General features: G+C 57.8%; 2 long non-coding RNA genes across 2 annotated transcripts; one reads left to right on the top strand and one right to left on the bottom strand.

Moving 5' to 3' along the window:
* The first annotated feature begins 7,155 nt into the window (after positions 1-7,155).
* On the top strand, positions 7,156-20,288 carry LOC123652979. Its single transcript, XR_006742580.1, has 3 exons — positions 7,156-7,191; positions 7,793-7,919; positions 20,276-20,288. It is a non-coding gene; the product is annotated as an uncharacterized LOC123652979 (long non-coding RNA).
* Positions 19,459-20,825, bottom strand: LOC123652978. The gene is made up of 2 exons (XR_006742579.1): positions 20,698-20,825; positions 19,459-20,205 (listed from the first exon to the last, which is right to left on the bottom strand). It is a non-coding gene; the product is annotated as an uncharacterized LOC123652978 (long non-coding RNA).
* Positions 20,826-20,855: the final 30 nt, after the last annotated feature.

Here is a 20,855-nt window from a genome sequence, read left to right as displayed (position 1 = left end):
AGCAGGAGACAAAGAGGCCCAAGAGGGGTGCCCAGAAGTCACAGTCTCCTTGGGGAGAGGACACACAAACCCACCAGAATGAACTTGACCTCAATGTCGAAGGAGCAGAAGAGTCATTACCCTTTTCTTGTTTTGTTTTGTTTTGTTTTGTAACTTAGTTTTTCTGCATAGCAGCCCTATCCATCGTCCCTAAAAACTAGAAACAAACCAAAGGTGACTTAAAAGCCATTACCTTTCAAAAGTGCAAAGGAGGAAAAAGCTTCCGAGGGCTGGTTGGTACCCCAGATTCTTTTTAATAAATATATATTTTTATTGATTTTAGAGAGGGAGAGAGATAGAAACATCAATAATGAGAATCACTGATCAGCTGCCTCCAGCACGCCCCACTCTGGGGATCGAGCCAGCAACCTGGGCCTGTGCCCTGACCGGGAATCGAACCCTGACCTCTTGGTTCATAGGCTGACACCCAATCACTGGCTGGTCAACCCCAGCTTCTTGAGGAATGTGGCTGTTGAAAGGAGTCAGACATATAGGGAAGGAGAGAGGGATTCTGGGAAGGGAGAATGGCTGGAGACAAAGGACAGAAGACTGAAAGACCATCGATAGAGTCTGGCAAATGCATGGCATACGTGGCACCATGGATCCATTGGTATTGACTGTGGCACTGTTTCCCATCAGCTCTAAATGTGCCATCACCAACAGGTTCAAGCTGGCACATGGGGCCGTATCTATTGGCCCTTGTTGGCCTAGAGCACATGTGTCAAACACAAGGCCCGAGGGCCAAATCCGTCCTGCCAGGCCTTGCAATGTGGCCCGCACCGCGCTGTCATCACTGCACTCCGCTGCGTTTCCATCACAATGACAGTTCAGTAAACCATTCAGCCCGCGATTTAGGCTGGATTTTAGATTTTGGCCCCTTCTCTGATTGAGTTCGACACCCCTAGCCTAGAGTGTTCAGGGGCCTGAGAAAATGGACTGGGCTGGAGCAGGAGGCTTCTTGGGAAGAGCGGAGGGGAAAGGCCTCCTCACGGAGTTGTAGGATGGCCGAGCTGAAGTGGGCCCGAGGCCAAGGCTAGAGAACAGAGTCCTTGCCTGAGGGGTGCAGGTTCTTGGCAGAGGTGCTGGAGCTCCAGGCTCCTGACTGCTGGGCCACAGGCTGGGGCCAGATATTCAGACAGGCCTTGGAGGCTCAGCTGCCGAGCTTGTCTCTAATCCTGTGCTGGTGGCCACACAGGAGGCCATGGCCAAGGTCTTCTGAGCTCTCTGTACTGCAGCACACCTCTCCTCCTTGGCCAAGCTCCCACTCCTCATGTGTGGGAAGCCACTGTAGGGCTTCCCAAGGGGAGGGCATGCCCAGGGTCAGTGGGGCATCTGGGGCAGAGAAACCAGAGGACTCCTTCTTACCTCTCTCCTCCCCAAGGAGCCTGCACCAGTGAAGGATCCCCTCATCCCCAGCTCCCGGGCCACAGGGAACCCTTGACAGCTTTTGAGCATGGAAGTGACATGGACATAAGTGGTATTTATAAAATACTAGAGGCCTGGCACATGAAATTCATGCAGGGGAAGGGTCCCTGGGCCTGGCCGGTGATCAGGGCCGATCAGGGCCTGCCTTCCCCTGGCTACCGCCTGCTGGCTGGGGCCTTTCTTCATTCATGCCACCCTCTGATGGTCAGCACACGTCATAGCGAGCGGTCAAACTCCTGGTAGGTCGAACTCCCGAGGGGGACAATTTGCATATTAGCCTTTTATTAAATAGGATGATGGTGAAAGATTCGCCCATCCCGTGTCCTTCTGGGAGGGAATGACTCCCCTTGGGACATTCCTGAATGAGTCTCTCATGCTTAAGGGCTCCAAGAGACAGAGTACTAGCTGGAGATGAAGGGCTCACTGGAACGGAGGGGGTGCATGTCTGAATTGGGGTAAGAGAAAAAGGAGGCCTTACCCTCAGGGACAAAGCCATGAGGTCAAGGTCATGAGGTTCCCAGGAGGGGTCAGGAGCAAAGGCCAGGAATGACACACAGCTGTAAGCTTTGGATGCTGTCAGACCTTGTAATCCCAACCCGGTGAACTGGTTGTTGGTTTTGGTGTCGGTTTCCCTGAGGCAGATGTGAGTCAAGAAATGTGTCCTGGGTTTGTCTTTGGAGTAAATGAAGTGGAGAACTAGGGAGAAACAAAATGATACCTGAAGCATGGAGCTATGGAATAGGCTGACATACCTCGATGTGGGACAAGAAGAAATAAACCAAGAAACTTTGATAATTATGTGCATAGCCATGGACATAGGGCATGGGCAATAGGGTAGACCTGGAGGGGTTGGGGGTGTGGGACTGGGAGGAGGAGAGTAAAGGGGAGGAAAATGGGAAATATCTGTAATACTATCAGCAATAAAAAGTATATTAAAATAAAAAGAAGTCGGGAGAGTGTGGCCCCCTCTGCAGGCAGGTTCTGGGGATCCAAGAAGGGGGAGGCCGGAGACAGAAGACTGGGTGGTGGCCAGGAGGGGCACAGAGAAGGACTGCAGGAACCTCTTAATACAAGGGGTCATCCAGGCAGCCCCTGTCCTGGCAGTGGTGCTGGGAAACCTACAGTAGACACCACGCCTCTGAAGTGTGGGGACCATCCCCCACCTTCCTCAGCAGTGGTCCCAGGCTCTGGAGATGGGACACTAATTACAGACTGGCGAAGACCTTGCTTGCCTGGGATTGACTTTCTTTCTCCCCCTGACTGTTTCCGAAATCATAAACAGTTCTCACACTTGTAGAAACGGGTGGGTGGAGTGAAGGTAGGAGGAGCTAGGACCAGAGAGATGCGCTCATATTTCTTTTCAGAGGTCACACTGACGTCTCATTTTCCGACCCTCGCTTCCACTTTTCAGAGCTCACCCTCCTGGGCAGCTGACGGTTGCTCAACCCTTGTGCTTCTTCAACGTTACCCCTGGGCTTCCGGCCTCGGCACCTTCCTGGTTCTCCGTCTACCGGCCCACTTCCTCTTTGTCCACTTCTTTGTGTAGCTCACTCTCCTTCCTGAATCCCTTAAGCCAGGTGACCCCAAATTCTCGTTGGTCTCTTCTCCTTGACATCCCGTGGTCTTCCGGGGGGCCCCCTCCCTGTTCAGGCAGCTTGGATGTTCACCTGCTTGTTGGTGACTACAGCCCTGAGCTCTCCTTCCGTTCCAGGCCTTCATTTGTAAGGGCCTGCTGGACAGGTGCCCTTGGGAGCCCTCATAACCCCCAGCTCACCGTCCACCATCGGAAGCTGCCATGGGACGTGGGAGAGCCGAGCTGGAGGCCACACTTCAGGAGCTGGGCCTGAACACAAGGCTGTCCTGGTCTTGGCCTCGGTTCACCCACATCGGCCGCCACCATCCTGTAGGAGGCTGCCCACCCTCTCCCTCTCCTCTCTGGCCACTCTGCCTTCTGCTTCCCCCTTCAACACGCAGGGTTGAGACAACCCTGACAGGTCTGAGTTCCTGATGCTCAGGACTGAGGACTGGAGGACTGAGACACCCAACGAGGGACATGGTGGTGTGTAAACACTAAATCCATCTGGAAAAAATTCCGGTTCTGGAGAGTGCTCTGTGCTGAGACCTCCCAGGCTGAATGAGGAGAAAAGCTACTCTCCCATTCATCCCTGAATATTACTTGAGCTCCTTCTCCGGACCAGGGGCTTATTAGGGGCTCAGGATACAGTGGAGACGACAGACAGGGTCCTGCTCTCAGAGAGCTCACAGGCTAAGGACTGGGCATCCAGCAGGTGATGAGAGAGTGATAACTGTCCCAAAAGAGAAACATGGGCCCAAGGAGGAGTGGAGGACAGGAGCTGAGACTAATGATCACTGAGAGCTCAAAGGAGATCATCCCAGGTGGAGGGAACAGCATGTGGAACGGCCCACGGCAAGAGGAAGCTCAGAGTGACAGCAGAATGTTGATAAAGTGGCCCACAAAGAGGCCACATCATGGAGGGGAGGGGGCATGGATTTCAAGCTTTAACCTTTAAACCTGTGAGAGCCATGATGAAATGTACATTTCAATAAGATATTTGGGCTGCTCTGTGGCAGTCTAGTAGGGATCAGAGGGAAGGACACTGTGGTGGGTAAAGGCGACGGTGGCCTGGACTAGGGTGATGCTGTCACTGAAGAGGAGTGGTCCGATTTCAGGGATATTTAGGAGGATTCCGGAGTTAAAGGAGAGCAGAGGAGCCAAAGACAATTTTGCCTTTTTCATTTGCATAACCCCGTGTACGGCCAAGTGGTCCCATGGGAAGTTCCGCTGTGAATATATTAAGTGGGGGTGCCTGTGGGGCCTCAAATGAAGATGTCACAGTCACGCAGGGTTGCCTGATAAAAGAAGATGCCCTGTTAAATTCGAATTTCAGGTTAAACAACAAATACCTTTTTTACAGCATGAATCTGTCCTAAAGATTATATGGGAAATATTCATACTCAATTTCTTTTCATCATCGTTCAAATTGAACTGGCACCTGTATTTTTAATTTGCTAAATCTGAACTCCACAGGCAGTTTGTATACATGGCCTGGAAGCTCAAGAGCAAGGTCTAGACAGAGGTAGAGGTGTATGATTGACAGTTGTCAGCAGAGAGCCCCACTTGAAGTGCCAGAAGCATAAGGGGGTTCAGGGTCAAAAGAGAGAGGACATAAGGCCTAGGACGGAGTCTGATGAACTCCAGTATTTAGGGTTTGGGTCCAGGAGAAAGGAGGAGGAAAAACAGGAGAGTGAGAAGCTAAAGAACTTCAACAGTAGAAAAAAAAAACGACCCACAGCAGAAAAATCAACCACCCAAGGGTGGGACACATTCGCTGGGTGTATGGAGAAGTCCTCAGTGGCAGCAGCTCCGGTCGGTTTTGTGATGGGGGAAAACACGTCACCTTGCGTTGAGGGGCAAAGGTAGGGTTCGAGATGTTTTCTTAGGAAAGAGGAAGTGGTAGTGGGAGGAAGGGGTAGAATCAAGGGAAGGCTGATGGACTATTAGATACTTGACCTTGTTTACATGTTGAACAGAAGAGGAGAAGTTGAAGGAAAAGGGGACAGCGAGGTCCCTGGGATGGCAGCAAGGGCTGGCATCCAGAATACCAGTGGGGAGAGCAGGTGGACTCCCATTAAACAGGAGGCAGAGTGGAAAGGGGGGTCCAGGCAGGTGGGTGGGAGGAGAGGCAGGAAATGGGCAGATCTCCTGCCTCCGGGCTCATATTTTATCCCTGAAGGGGGCTGGCTTCATCTGCTGAGAAGTAAGATGGAAGGGAATATGTTGAGGGTTTGAGGACGGGGATAAGGCTTTCAGAAGTAGATGCACAAGGACCTGAACAGGTGTTGACTAGGGAAAACAGAGCAGGCAGCGTCGAGGATCGAGGCGAGCTGGGCCACCACCAGTGATGGTGGATCTGGGCAGCTTCGAGCTGGCTCATGCGCAGTGGGGTTTCTACTAGGGGCTACGTCATGGGGGAGAAGGAGTGCAGTTCTGAGTTGTGCAATCTATGCTGTGAGAGAGATGGGTGTGGAGAAAGAAGGGGGTTGCTGGGTTGGGAGACAGTAGAGGGGTCTGTGGACAGGTGTAGGCGAAGTGATGGGGTGAATATGCAGAGAGGAGAGAAGGAGGTCAGAGTTAGTGATTTCAGAGGTGGGGAGTGCTGGCTGGTGACTACGTCTGGGGAGTGGCGATGGGAGTGGGTGGCCAGGACACAGAAGGTTCCGAGCTGGGCCAGCAGAACAGAGAGGCCAGGGTGTGGGCTCCGTCACTCATGGACACTGAAGTCATCCGTGGTGTCCTCCACACATCTTACCTCTCCTGGCAACGCCTCCCTGTTTGTCAGGCCACATGGGTTGCTAGGGTGGTGGGTGGGAGGAAGGGAGGCGGGGGGGGGGGGGAGGACTGGGAGGGACTGTGAGTATTTCCATTGTAGAAAGGGATTGTGTGTAAGCTTTGGACGCAGCCCAGTCAGTCCTCTGAGTCCTCCTAAGCTGGAGGCATCCATCGCCATCATCCGCTCGCTTTGGAAGAGAGGACCGCCTACCAGCAGGGTGTGCCTCATGTCCTCCCCAGCCCCACAGCCTGCCCCTTCTCTGTGTGCTTCCAGCCCCTCTGGCTGGAAATTGCAGCCTCACTTTCTCCATCTGATGGGTCATCACTGCTGCATCTTCCTCTTCCTGCTGTCCCTGTTCTGATTCATACTGTTGTCATCTGCTTGCTAACGTGACAGTGGCTTTCTAAGTGATGTCTCCACTCATGCCCTCCCCACCCAGCCCTGACTCTCCCCGGTTCTCCAACTTCCTACGAAGCCAGGGCCAAGCAAAGGGCACGCCTGGTCATGCCCTCTCGACATAGACCCTGCACACAACCATTCCTGACGTCTCCCGGGAACACCGCCGAGCTCACGTGATGCCATCCCCCGTTTCCCAGGGATCTGTCCGCAGAGCAAAGGTCAAACCCCTTAGAGTGGTATTCACCATTGCTCTTGGCCTGGCCCGGGGTCCTTGCCCCCCACATCTTCCCTCCCTCCCTCCCTCCCTCCACGGGCTGCGTGGGCTGTGACAAGCCATGTCCTTTCCGGCCTCTGAGACTTCACATCTGCTGTCCCCTCCGCTGGATGCTGTTCTGCTGTGCACTGGCGGCCTGGAGGGCGTGGCTGCCCCCATGCCCTTTCCCTGGTGCCTTCCCCGACCCTCCCGCTTAGAATGAGCCAGCCCTTTACCTACAACGAGGCGTGAGATCGCCAGCACCTCTGAGATCTCCTTTTAGTGTGTGTCTGCAGTCTCATAATAACAGGTAACTGTTTAGAAGTCGTTCGTGTAACATCTTCTGCAAACATGATCAGCTGTGTGAGATGCTGAGGATGCAAAGAGAGCCGACCAGTCCCTGCCCTCCAGGTGCTCATGTTCTGGGGTGGGGGGTGGGGATGGGGGGTGCTGACAGGTGATGACAAAGCGTGACCGATTCATGGCCCCTGCCAAGGCGGAGAAGGACCAGGTAATGCCACCATGCAGTTTCCAGACCGTGTCTGTCTCCCCTGCTAGGATCCAAGTTTGTTGAGCTCCGAAAGATGCTTAATTTATCTCTGAGTCCACCCCGACCCCCCCCCAGAGCACGGGACCAAAGCACCCCGTGTGTGTGTTGGGGAGCTGTGTCTGCTGTGCTTCGCTCCCGTCCCTTCCTGTGCCTCGGGCTGGGCTGGCCAGGCAGTAGTCGCTGAAATGAATTAGAGCGGGATGCTGGGATGAGCAGGTTCTCCGGGGACTGTGAGCCAGCAGCTGGCCCGGACATGGCTCAGCCCAGACAGTGCTCACGGTCCATGTGACTGCTGCCGAGACCCAGATCCAGTGTCACTGCAATCCCCACGGCCCCCTGGCCGGGCTGGCCGACTGACCAAGACCTCCCAGCCCAGCCTGGAGCCACTCTCCCCGCACGAGGCCAGGCAGGGAAGGGACAAGGGACGCTTCCCCAGCAGAGGCGGTCAGGAGCTCGCTGGAGAAGGGGGGCGGGGCTGGGACACAGTGGGAACTCCTCCCGCTGCTTCGGAAGGCTGTGTGCTCACAGTGGCGTCAGCCCCTGGGTCAGCCACCTCCAGGAGAGGACGGGACCTGCTCCCGTGTCGGGGAGATGTGCAGAGAGGGCGTCCACCCCTGGGGCAGAGTGCAGGGGGTGAAGCTAAGGAAAAAGCTGGAAAGTGTCCTAGATTCCTGGGGTGAGGAAAATCCCGCCAGGGCTTGACTTTCCTACCAGGAAGTGGGGAATTCCCAGAAACTTGGCGGGGGGGGGGGGGGGGGGGGTGCCAGAAGGGAGAAAGTACCAGAAGGTCAGGCTTCATGATCAAGGGCACCTCCTCCCAAGGCAAGTCTCTGTCCCCTGGAGAAGGAAGTGGACCATTGAGATCCAAGGTGCCCCTTCCAGGCTCTAGACCTAGAAGAGGGTGCCCCACCCTCGGCCCTGGCTCCTCAAGCTTCCTCTTCCTCCTCCCTCCCAGCCTTCCTCCCTGGCACACCTGACTTCTCTCCGGTCTTCTCCTCTCCCACTTGGACCAGGAGGAAGGGAGGGAGGGTCTGGGTTTGCTCTGAGTGTAGAGGGTCCGCAGGGTCTCAGCGAGATGGGCGTGGGGTGTGGTCTGTGCGCATCTGCCTGGGCTGCTGCTCCCATCCTAGGCCGGCTCTGTGTGAGCTGAGGGTGCCCTTGGCAAGGCCACTGTGAAGAGCCGTTGTATGTACATAAGGGCTCTCTGCAGACTGGCTTTACAGATCCGATCACTCGGTTACCAAACCTCCTCAGCACAGTGTTTACAGACGCCTCCTCCGTGGCTGTGCGGCTCTGAGCCCAGCATTCCTGTCCTGGGTCACACTGCCGGCACCACCACACTCACAGACAGGAGTCCGCATGCGGTATATTATAAATATAACTTATCGCCTTTCAGGAAAACAGCAGGTAAGGCAACGGGTGGGCTGAGTCCCTTAGAGGGACGGGAAACGCCTCTAAGGGGGTGACGGCCGAGACCTGGCTGTGGGAAGGGGAGGGCCAGGTGCCGATCCGGGGGACAGCTGCCAGGCAAGGAGCGCTGTGCCAGTGCCAGGAGGCAGGGAGGCCTTTGGCTCCACCACCAGCGGAGCCTGTTCGGCTGGAAGGAGCGAGCAGGGCGGGGCGTGGGGAGCGGGGTCAGACCAGAAGGCAGGGTCGGCCTGCAGGGCCTTGTTTATCAGACTGAGGACACGGGTTTTAGCCTAACTAATGGGTCTGAGCAGGGGAGTGACGTGATCTGAGTTAGGCTGTTGAGATTACTTTGTGTTGGAAGTTCACTGCCAAGGCCAGGCCAGGAGAGCAGGTCAGACAGCAGGTCCTCATCCATTGCACAACTCACCTGCCGTCCGTGCCCACCCCAGTGATCACCCCTGGGCCTGGCACACAGTCTCAGCTCCCCTTCCAATCACAGGGCCACTCCCTCTGGGCCTGGAGTCTGTCCCCACCCTGCACAGAAGCTGCCACCAGGGCCTCCTAGGGACTTTGCCAGAGCATTCTGTGTTTTCCGTCCCACAACTCACAGCTCCCTGGCACCCTGGCACTGTCCCTCTACCTGAGCTCCCGTATGAGGTGCAAACACAAATACTTGTACGAGGTCCATGCTCCACTGGCCTCTCCCCGCCCCTGCCTGCAACGTTGATGCTGCAGCCCCCAAGTTCTGCCCCAGACCCTTCTCCTCCTGCCCTGTCGGTGGCTCTGGTTCCACTGAGACACGCCTCCTGCCACTGTTGCTGGCCCAGCAATGCCACCCTCTCCCCGTGAGTCATCCGTTCCCAGCGCTCACCACGTGCCCTCTCTGAGCACTCCTCTGGGGCCTTCTCGGGGAAGGTGAAGCAGACAGACTGAACCACTGTCCTGGAGGAAGACACATTCCTGTGGTGGAAGCAGAAAAACAAACAGCTCGATGATAGAACGCTGGCTGGTGGTAAATGCTCTGATGCAAATTAAGGCCAAGTAGGCAGTTAGCACGATGGGGTCAGGCACGACTCCAGATGAACTCCCCAGTTATTTGAGGGCCTGAGCCCCGTGAAGGTCGGAGGGGAGAGAGTTTTGGGTGGAGGAGAGAGCATGTGCAAAGGCCCTGAGGTGAGACAGGAGCTTGAGGGTGAGGGGTGAGGGTGGGGCTGCCTCACAAATAACCTGACCCAGCCTCAGGTCCCAGAGTCCTGTGATGTCCTGGAAGCCTCCAGCGAGGGGTGTGCGGGCACCCCCACACACTCAGTGGGTCCAAAACTTGCCCCATTTTCTTCCTCCCCAGCCTGCTCCTCCTCGCCCTCTAATCTGAACTGTCAGGCTGGTGAGCTGGGAACAGCTTCGCCTCCCCTTTCTCCCTCAGCCCACACCCAGCCGCTCAAGTCCCACTAAGTCCCCCTTTTCAAACGTCTCTGCCGCCGCCTCTCTGTGGGGGCCAGTTCCCATCCTGTCCTGAGGACACTGCTGGCCTCTGGACATTCTCTGGTCAGTCTCACTAATGGCTTTGAGCAGGGGAGTGACAGGATCTGATCCGGGTTGTTAGCATTAATCTGTGTTGGAAACTCACAGAGTTTATTCTTCGAGAAAAGCTAAAAAGCTCCAGCAGCTGTGCTGTCAGGGAGGCAAGGGCCGGCGCAGGGAGCGGGGAGCAGGGCAGGCTCCCGGAGGAGGGCACGCTCACCCTTCCCAGGTCAGTGGCCATATAGAGCGGGGCCCCAGGTCCGCCCAGCACAGACCTCGCAGCACAGATCTAGCCTGGCCACCGCCCGGGGCACACTCACAGCGGTCCCCGACGGCCCCTCCCGAGCTCACACTGAGCACATCACCCCCCCACCACCACACACACCTGCCCCTCTCAGCAAAAGGGCCCCCTGACCACCCCCTTAGAAACCTGGGGGCCACCTGGACTCCCCCCCCCCCCCCCCCCCCCCCCAGTGCCTGAGCAATCGCCGAGCCCTATTGGCTGGAAAGAGCTCCAAACCCTCCCCCTTTGCCTCAGCTCCCCGGCCATCCCTGGACTAAGCCAACACTGCTCCTGCCCAGAGCACACAAACGCCCCTTCCCGGACCGGGCCTGCCGCTGGCCCTCCTGCCGTCCGGGCCACGCCCAGTCACTGCACCGTCCAGGCGCGGTCAGCTCCCTGCGAGCCTCTGCCGACGCTTGCCTGGGTCTCCAGCGGCTCTGAGGACGGGGCACAGACTGCGCGTGCTGCTGCCTCTCCTCTGGCCACTCCCCGCACACCCGTCCAGACTTTGTGACCAGCATTCAGTCCTAGGAGGCCCTGTCCCCTGCTCGGGCCTTTACGTTCCGCTTCCACAGGTCCCAGCCTCCTGCCGCCCCTCCTCTCCCTGCTCCCCTGGCCCACCTAACTCCTCGTCAAGAAGCCAGCGGCCACCTCCTCCAGCACGCCCTCTGTGGAGCTCACCTCGCTCCTCTGCAGGGCCCGTGTATGTCTCTGCCCCCTGCACAGGCCTGGCATGTCTGTGGGCCCTTGCCTTGTCCAACTTGTTGGCAGCAGAAACCTCGGCTCTTGGCCCAGAGCTCGGCATGTGAAGGTGCTCGGCAGATATTTGAATAGGTGGATGGATGATGTGAGAATGGAAAGGGGGTTCACTGGAAGGAAAAGGCATTCCGGCATAGGGGGTGACAGGAAATGGAGGCGGCCTGGGCACCCTGGTTGGGGCGCAGGGCGTGAGGGGCATGGAGGGCATAGAGTTCAAAGGGGGGGCCGGGGCCACACTAAAGCATTTGGACTTGCCTCCAGAGTCAGAGAGGAGCCTCCAAAGACCCGAAGCAAACTGATGCGGTGGGAGCTGCGTGTAAGGTCATTTTAAGAACATCAGTCCAGTGTGGCCTGCAGGTCAAACCGAGGGCCCCGGGGGAGAGGGGGCTTTGGAGACCACCCCCTCTGGGGGGTCAGGGAGCGGTTCTGAGCCCTCTTTCGCTGGAAGACCACACCCCCTCCCACTGAGGCGTCTGGTGGAGCTGGGTCCTCAAAGCAGCGCCGCCTCTTCCGCAGGCTGGAGGGGTTGTTGCCCTGGGTGACTCCCCCCGGGGCCGGGGGTCGGGTCGCAGCGGAAAGTCCTTGTTGACAGGAAGAGGTCTTTCCCTTCCCAGCCTGCTTCCTGGGCACCGAGACAGCAACGCGGAGAGTGGGAGGGAGGCCCCTGAATGGGCCGGGGCACCCCTGTCCCAGCCCATTCCGCCGGCCGACCCACCAGGGACCCACGCGGCTGTCGGTGTCCCCGAGGGCCGAGCAGAGCCCACGAGGGAGGCCGGCTCGGGGCGGCTCCCGCACCTGGTGAGCACCGCGTCTCGGAGCCTTCGGTGAGCCTGCCGGGCCCCGGGGGCTGCCAGACCTGGGCTCTCTGACGGCAGTCACACCCGCAGCCCGGGCAGCCTGCCGGGCCATGACCTCACCACCGTGCAGAGGGCCCGTGACGAGCATGTGACCGGCAGCCAGCCTGGGACAGGCCACAGTGGGCTTGCTGCTCAGATAAGGAACAGGCCAGAGGTTGAAGATGACCCGGGTTCTTGAAAGTCATTCCTTCCTTCGTCCATTTATGGAGCACTAGCGTACTCGGGACCTGGGGGAGAAAGAAAGCTGCCTCAGTCCTCAAGCCTCTCACAGCTTGGTTGGAGGACAGGTGAAGAGTGTGCACAGGCCCGGCGGGCCTGGCTCAGGGGTTGAGTACCCACCAATGAACTGGAGGTCATCACGGCTCAGTTCCCGGGCAGGGCACATGCCCGGGGCTGCAGGCTTGATCCCAGTCAGGGGCATACCGGAGGCAGCCAGTCAGTGATTCTCATCATTGATGTTTCTCTGTCTCCCTCTCTGAAATCAATTATATGTGTGTGTGTGTGTGTGTGTGTGTGTGTGTGTGTGTGTGTATATATATATATATATATATATATATATATATATATATATATTTTAAGTGTACCCAGAAAAAGGGAGACACACATGTGAGAGAGACCAGAGCACCCCAGGGTCCCGAGGAGGGAGAATGCAGCTAACAGACTTCCTGAGGAGGGGACACTTGGCCTTTAAAGACATGATTGCATCATGAGGACTTGAGAGGGGGGTTGGAGGGGGGGCGCAGCAGGCCGGGAAGAAAAAGCCGAGAGCTCCCGGGGTGGGAAGGATGCCTGGCTCCTCCCTGGTCCCCGCAGTGCTCAGCATCGTTGACTAGTGCAGTGGTCAGCCAACTCATCAGTCCACAGAGCCAAATGTCAACAGCACAACGATTGCAATTTCTTTTGAGAGCCAAATTTTTTAAACTTAAACTTCTTCTGACACCTTCAAAATAGACTTGCCCAGGCTGTGGTATTTTGTGGAAGAGCCACACTTAAGGGGCCAAAGAGCCGCATGTGGCTCGAGAGCCGCAGTTTGCTCACCACGGGCCTAGTGTGCTGAATGAAGCAGTGACTTCTTCCCTCCCCCACCTGGACCCACCACCCAGCACCGAGCTTCTCTCATCAGCACTTAGCTTCTTGGACCTCTTTCCTTCTTCAAACCCACATCTCTGACCTCAAAGGGGAAACATCCCTCCTCCCGACCCACAGACCTTTCCTGGCATCCTTATCTTAGCCCTGCTCTCCCCCCGCCCCCCGACCCTGCTCCTTCAGGCGCCTCTGTCTCTCCATCTGTTCAGCCTCTCCCTCGGTGAAGTCTCTGATCAGATGCCGCCTCTCCTGAGGACAGAAGGCCATGCGCGTACCACACCTGCCTCTCCACGGCCCCTCAGAACCTCAGGACAGCGTCCCACGCTCAGAAAACACTCCTGAGTGGATGGATAGGATCCGTCAAACCCCAGCTTCCTCGGGTGAAGCCAGTGTCAGGTGTAAGCCCCGCAGGCACTGAGGAAGGGTCTGGCCTGGCCTCTCTCCCACTCCTGTCCACCTTCCTGTTGCAGTCATTCCAGAATAGTTGTCCAGAGCCCGCTACACTGCCGCTCACCCTCCAGGCCTTTGTGTGCTGTTCCCGCCTCTGACTGTCCCTTCGCCCTCTCTGCACCTAGTGCACTTCTGCTCCTAACCAGCTCCAGGGCCGCCGCCTCCGGGGAGCCTTCCTGACTGCCCACCCCAAGCACCTCCTCCTAACACCAACCAGCACGGTTCTCTGTGTGGGAGCCCTGTGTTTACAAGCCTGAGGGGAGGGGTGGCTCTGGTCAATGATTTTAGCCAGAATGCCTGGGGCCTGGCAATTAGCAGGTGCTCATTGTTCATTAACAGAATGAGTAATGACTGTCCCGGGGAATGGTGGTGGTGTCAGAGGCCCGGCTCCAATGTTCCTTCCCAGCCCTCACTCCCCCAGCATGTCTGACATTCCAGGAGCCCCCAAAACTCAGCTCCAGGAGGGCCCCTATTTGAAGTCGACTTAAAAAAAATCAGGCATGTAGTTCATTCAAGAAAGAAATGAAATATGATTTCTATTTTCTAAAAATATTCTACGCGGTTCTGCTCTCTTCATAATAAAATAACTTTGGCATGACGGGCTGCTGGCGTAAGTGAAAGCACACTTCAGCGAAACAGTGTTTTATGAGCTTTCAGGGAAGCAAATATCTGACCTAAGGGGAGGGGGCAGGCTGCAGGGAGGCGCGGAGGGCTGCAGGGGAGACAGGCCACCTCTCCAGCGCAGGTCGGGGCTGGGCCTGGGGAGGCTTGGGGTTTCCAGCTTTTTCAGGGGGTGGTGTCACAAGCATCCAGGGTCCGTCTTCCTGGGTCAATCAGCAAATACTTGTTGCGATTGCAGCCGGGAAGCTACAGCCCGTGGAACAGAAGATGCACGCGAACCGGGCTGACTCCGGGGCCTCTGGCCATCTCATCGCTGTCACTCCTGCGAACCGCTGTAACGGACACTCACTGGGCGTCCACTCTGCAGCCGGGAGACCCCGCACTGACCTTTCACAGACGCGCCCAGGCGGAGAGTATTACTCCCACTGGACAGACGAGGGGCCTGGCCCCTGGTTTCGCAGCGAGAAACGAGCCGATCTGGGACCTGAACGCAGAGTTCCGACCTGAAACTCAAACTCCGGTTCTGATGACGGCCCCCAGCGGCAGGAGAGTCCAAGGGTGGAGTGTTTCCCAGGAAATGTCTAATTTGATCCTGCCATTCAGGACGTGAGGTCACAACGGCCATAATCCCCATATTACAGACCAGGGCCCTGAGGCGCCGAGCATCCCGGCAGGCTGCTGCAGGCCCTGTTAGCGAGCCCATGGCTGGTCCCGGCCAGGGGACCCGGTTGTTTGAGCATCGTCTCGTACACCAGAAGGTTGTGGGTTCGATTCAGGATCAGGGCACGCACCTGGGTTCAGGTTTGATCTCTGGTTGAGGGCAAGTGCGGGAGGCAACTGGTTGGAGTTTATCTCACATCGTGTTTGTTCTCTCCCTCTCTCTCCCTCCCTCTGTCTCTGTGATCAGTTAAAAGGCATGTCCCCAGGGGAGGGTGAAGAAAAAGGGCTGAGCTGAAGCCAACCCGTGTCCCTCCTGCTCTCCCGTGGAGGCCAGGGCACCTCGTTTGGCCTCTGCCCGCTTCCAGCACGGAGGTGGGCACCGGAGCCTCGTGGAGGGAACTTGATTCTGTGAACAGAGTTGTCCTCTAAGCCCGCCCGCCACACCGTGTCCTTGCCGGTCTCCGGCCTCCGCTCCTGACTCCTGTCCGATGGCCGGCCTGCTCTGCCCGCAGCACCAGCAGCTGGACGCGAGGGGCGGGAGCCGTGCGGGGCTCCCAGTGGGGCTTTGTGATGAGTGGCAGCCCCGTGGGCCCTCTGTGGTCAGGGGGAGGGAGGCAGCTTCCCAGAAACAGTGCCCGCTGCTCCTGTCGGATCTCCAGGGCTCCGAGGGCATGTGAGCCGGCCCTGTCCTTCCCTCCCCGCTCCCCAGGATCTGAGGAGCATTCACAGCAGAGAGGAAGCAGCCTTGGCCCCGTGCCCCCCTTTCCACCTCCCCCCGCTGCTCCCAGGCTGGGCACTGCCCTGGAGGCATTCATTAGCACAGCAGCTGGAGCCTCCTTTGAGCTGAGCCTGGGCACCGAGCAGACAGCAGGTGCAGTGCCCTCGGCCTCACCAGCTCCTTAACAATGATGGCGCCACCGCTGACAGGTTCTTACAACTCAGCTTTACAGAAGCCCTATGAGAACGGTGCCATTGTTATCCCATTTTACAGAGGGGGAAACTGAGGCACAGGGAGGTGAAGTCATGTACCCAGGGTCACAGAGCTAGTAGGAGGCAGAGAAGGGATGTCACCCAAGCAGTGTTGCCTAGGAGATGACACTGCGTCCCCACGTCCCCATGCGCCACTGCTGGCCCTTCCTACCCCCTGGGGAGGGTGCCAGCACCAGCGGAGGGAAAGGGGCTGGGCTGGGGCCTGGCCAGGGGCGTAGGCAGCCGCAGAGATGAATGCTGTAAGCTGCAGGGGGAGTCCCTGGGGCCTCCCCCCCCCCCACAGGGCCCCCTGCAAAGCCTCCTCTCCCCACCCCGCCCAGCCTGGCACTCAGCGAGGAAGCCTCTTCTTGGCCTTCCCATTGGCAACCGAGCAGACAACAGGCCAGGAATAGCCTCAGATCACCTGAGGCCGAAGCACCCTTCCACCCCCCGGGCTCACTGCTCCGGGTCATGGCTCCCTCAGTGACTTCCAGCAGCCGGGCACCCAGACACGTCCCCATCCTCAGCCCCAGGCCTGGGGGACCGCCCCTGCCGTGCCAGTCTCGGCGGCCTGGCGCTCGGTGGGCTGGAGCATCGGGCCAGGGGAGCGGGGACTCGGGTGGCTGCGTCTGTGACGACGACCGTGCACAGGCCCGCCCTTCCGGTTTCCAGGTAATTCTCTGCCTCATTTGTTCCGAAGTCACGCAGGCCGCAGACAGGAAGTGGGCCGCAGACACCCCCGGCACAGCATCCTCCTGGCTTCCTTTTCCGATGCGGTGGGAACAGACTCGTTCAGGAGGGTCCTCAGCTGAGGGAGGCCCCTGGGAAGCCAAGTCCGTGTGCAAAAGTGACCTCTGGGTGGTTCGGGTCAGTGCCCAGCTCCAGGAGGTTCTGAGAGCCACCCCGGGCAGGGACAGTGCCCGGCCTGGCGGTGGCAGAGTGCTCTGGGCGGAGGACAGACAGCTCCCAGGCTCCCGGCACCAGGCCCTGAGGCCAGGCCGGTGTTTCTGGGCGGCAGGGCGAGGGGCAGCCGGCTCCCCCGCTGGGGGAAGGTGTCTCCACATCTGCCTGGTGCTTTTCCAAACGAGGACTCCACGGCAGCCCTGGGGAGCCAGCTGCCGGGAGCCATCTTTCCACGTAATTAAAGCCAGTCCAGCCCTAGCCAGTTTGGCTCAATGGATAGAGTGTCAGCCCACAGCCTGAAGGGTCCTGGGTTCGATTCTGGTCAAGGGCACATACCTCGGTTGCAGGCTCAATCCCGGGCCCCCAGTTGGGGTGCAGGCAGGAGGCAACCAATCGATGTGTCTCTCACATTGACGTTTCTCTCTGTGTCTCTCACACACTCACTCTAAAAATCAATGGGAAAATATTTCCAGGTGAAACTTCACAACAAAGAAGCTGCTTTGCCACCTTCCCCAGGGCGGGAGGGGGATGTGGGGTTCTGAGCACCCTGGCGCTCTCTGCAGCATCCGGCAGCGAACACGGGACAGGACGGCCGGGTGTCCCTGCAGCCCAGGCTCCTAAAGCCCCTCCCCAAAGAGCCACGGGCCACTCTCACGGAAGAGAGAGAGAAGGAGGGAGGGAGGGAAGGAGCAGAAATAGAGAAGGAGGGGGGAAAGGGAAAGAAAGAAAAGAAGGAAAGGATAGAAAAGGAACAAGCCCTTTGTGACAGAACTCGACTCCCTGTAAAAGTTCTCAGGGGAAATGGCCTGTCAAATAATTTCAAGGAAATGACATTTTGACAACCAGCAAAGGAGGCTTCCTCCCACTTCCTGCCATCCATCTCCATTTCTCTCTCGGACCTCTCTCCTCCCGCCCTCAGTTCATCCTCTGACACGCGGGCCCTCCGGTCCTCCCTCCTGCCCTCCTCCCGCGGCAGCTGAGCGCTCCCTCCCTGATGGCGCTACGTTAGGAAATCACTGAAACCCAAATCTCAGATTGTTCCAGATTCCTCCGCGCCTCCCCCAGGACCGGCTCCGGACATGACTGCAGCGGTAGTCAGCACCGAGCACAGCCGCTCATCCCACCAGGGAGGCCCCCCACCCAGACCGTGCCAAGTCACGTGTGACTCCCGCAGCGGGGGCTGCACCTGTCCGGGCCTCCCTTCACTCATCCCAGCAAGATAGGGTGCAAAAGCTCTCGTTCTGGGGTCCCCACTGTGCCTGCCCTCGGATGGGCACGTACAAGCTTGTGCGGGTGAGAACAGCTAAGGAGCCCCGTGCAGGGGACACCATCCCGCTGGCTTGGCCCTGCCCGCCCCAGGTCTCCCAGCCCACCGTGGGGCAGAGGGCAGGAGTCCCGCTCAGTGCTCTGTGTGGGAGGTGCTGCCCAGAGGTGCCCAGGGGCTCGCCACCAGCCCTGCCAGCCTCGGTGTGCCCTTGTTTGGTGGTAAAGCTGGTCTGAGGTCAGGCAGATTCACTAATTCCCTTTTTACAGCTGGGGTGGGGAACCTTTTTGCTGCCAAGAGCCATTTGCATATTTATAACATCATTCTTGGGCCATTCAAAACGATTAACTTCAAAATTATGTTGCTGTGAAAAAAAACACACCTAGATTTATTGAATTTAAAAAATATATATTTTATTGATTTTTTGTTTGTTTGTTTTTACAGAGAGGAAGGGAAAGGGACAGAAAGTCAGAAACATGGATGAGAGAGAAACACTGATCAGCCGCCTCCTACATACCCCCAACCAAGGCACATGCCCCCCAACCCGGGACCCTTGAGTCCACAGGCCGACGCTCTATCCACTGAGCCAAACCGGCCAAGGCGAGACTTATTGAATTTTGAGTCCTGCCTGCAGTTGCCTTGGCAGGGCAGGACAGAAGGACACGGCCCCCAGGCCGGACGTTCTCCAGAGCTGAGACAGCTGGCAGTCAGGTTACCCAGGGCCCTGTCTCCTCTCCGCAGCTCCGGCGGCCACAGCTTCTTTCCTAACCAAGCACTCGGTGCTGCTCGTTGCCCTGGACACCCCCGTTGTCAGCTGTGCGTCTCACCACCATCTTGGGAAAAGCTTGTCATGGCCGTTGGACAAATAGAGAAAGGAGGGCTCCGGAGGATGAAAGGCTTTGTCCAAAGTTGTACAGCAAACGAGCGGCAGAGCTGGGACTGCATATGGCATCGGGACTCCCCAGGCTGTGCCACAGCTTAAGACCCATGTGAGTGGACAGGAAATAATAATGAGGAGGATAGCCTGGATGGTGTGGCTCAGGGGTTGAGTGTCAGCCTATGAACCAGGTGGTCACCGTTCGATTCCCGGTCAGGGAACATGTCTGGGTCGTGGGCCGTGCAGGAGGCAGCCATCAATGATTCTCGTCACTGGAATGTCTACCTCTCCTTCTCCCTTCCTCTCTGAAGTCAATAAAAATAGTTGATTTTTGTTTGTTTGTTTTTTAGAAAAGAAGTATAGCACTTCAGGGTCTGTGCTAAACACCTCAGGCATCGCCCCATTCATTCCTGAACGCTGGTGAGAAAGATAAATTAACGTCCCCATTTCACAGATGAAGACACTGAGGCTGAGAGAGGTTTGTCCAAAGCCACACAGCAAATGACAGAGGGCTCCAGGTCAGACAGCTTGTGGGGGCAGGATCCAGGCCGGGGTAGGTGAAGAATTCCAGCTGGGGGGATGGGGACCAGGCCTCGGGATCAGGGATTAGGGCTGCCTTGCAGGCGCAGCGCTGTCGGCCCTCCCTGAGTCTGGGACAGAGTTGAGTTGGTGGAGGAGGAAGCAGGTAACATTTGACTCCGTTCCAACGAGTCAAGAGGTTTATCTCGACACGTTATTGTACTTCCTGTAACGGCTTATCAGTCCTAAGAACTGTGGTATCGACCCGTTATCTCGCATGGTTATTGGACTGGGAGCACTTGACAAACACGACTGCAGCAGGTAAGCCCTCAGCCTCCTTCCTCAGGGCTCTTAGCTCTGCCTGCTCCCAGGCCCGTGAAAGCAGGGACCATGGCCGCCTGTCCACCATCACATCCCCGCGACTAGCACAGTGCCTGCCACATAGGCAGCCACCCCACGGTGCACGCCTGCCCAATGAATGACTCCCTAATGGCCTCTTTCCACTCCGTTGCTCTTCACTGGGTGCCAGACACCGCTGATGGGGAGATACATGGACATGGGACCGGCCTGAAGGAGGACTCAGTCCAGAATGGGGGCAGAACACAGCTGTCAGTACCACTTTAAATGCTTTTTAGACTAATGTAGAGCATGAATCAATTCACCAATGACGGCTTATCAGAGCCGCTGGGAATTCAGAAAAAGGACCATGGATCGTCCAGGGGAGTGGACGGAGGCTCGGCTGGCGGAGGGTGTGGTGTGGTTTCAGCCTAGAGGAGGGGAGTCTGCCTTAAGGCAGGCGGGATGGGTGCAAGCAGAGAGGCCAGTCCTGCGCAGGGGCCTGCAGGTGTGAAGTCCCTGCTTGAGGCTGGAGATGCCTCATGGGGACCAGCCACCATCACATATTCCCCTCGCGGTGGGATTGAGACATTGAATCATAAGAAGCAAGAAAGAGCTCCTGAAGTAGGCATTGTGCCTCAGGCTCATCTCCTTAGATTCCGTTCAGTCATTCTGTGTAGAGACAAAATGTGGCTCATTTTCTCAGTAAAAGCATTTCCAAAAACACCAAGGGGCAATCTAGGGCCCGGGTGCCAATGGCTCGGGGTTTTGGCGGCCAGGAGGGAGCAGGGTGCCAGCCAGTATTGACACGACCCAGAGGTCAAGTGCAGGGGTGCCTCCTGGCACCCTGCAGAACTCCCAGGTCCCAGTCCCACACACAGCCCCGCCCCTCCTGGCTAGGTAGCCAGCCTCTGGCCTCTGCCCCCGGCCCCCAAACTCGGAGACAAGAAGAGGGGTGGGCTGCTTGGGGGCTCCTAGGAAGAAGGGGGCTGCCTGCAAACCTGCTGACTCAGGCTCCACCAGGTACCGCGTCCTGCACCGCCCGCCGGGAGGCCCCGCCTCAGTGTTTGCCCTGCTCTCGGCCCAGTCCTGCTCCGAACTGGGAATTTTCAGGCCTAAGGGGAAAGTCCCTTGAGAGGAATGTTCGAAAGAGAGCGAGCTCACCGGATCCGCCTCGAGAGCGCGGAAGGAAGGAAAAGCTCTCTCCCCGGCGGGCGGCGCGGCGGTGGCGGGCTGCAGGGCGCGGAGCTGAGCAGCAGAAGCGGCGACTGGAAGACGGGCGGGGAAGCCCGGCCCGGGTGGGGGCGGGGAGGCGGCTCAGT

Source organism: Pipistrellus kuhlii, unplaced genomic scaffold (genome assembly GCF_014108245.1).
Source record: "Pipistrellus kuhlii isolate mPipKuh1 unplaced genomic scaffold, mPipKuh1.p scaffold_m20_p_24, whole genome shotgun sequence".
NCBI classification, from domain to species: Eukaryota; Metazoa; Chordata; class Mammalia; order Chiroptera; family Vespertilionidae; genus Pipistrellus; species Pipistrellus kuhlii.
Note: the sequence above shows the minus strand (reverse complement) of the source record. Positions and strands in the feature narration are given on the sequence as shown.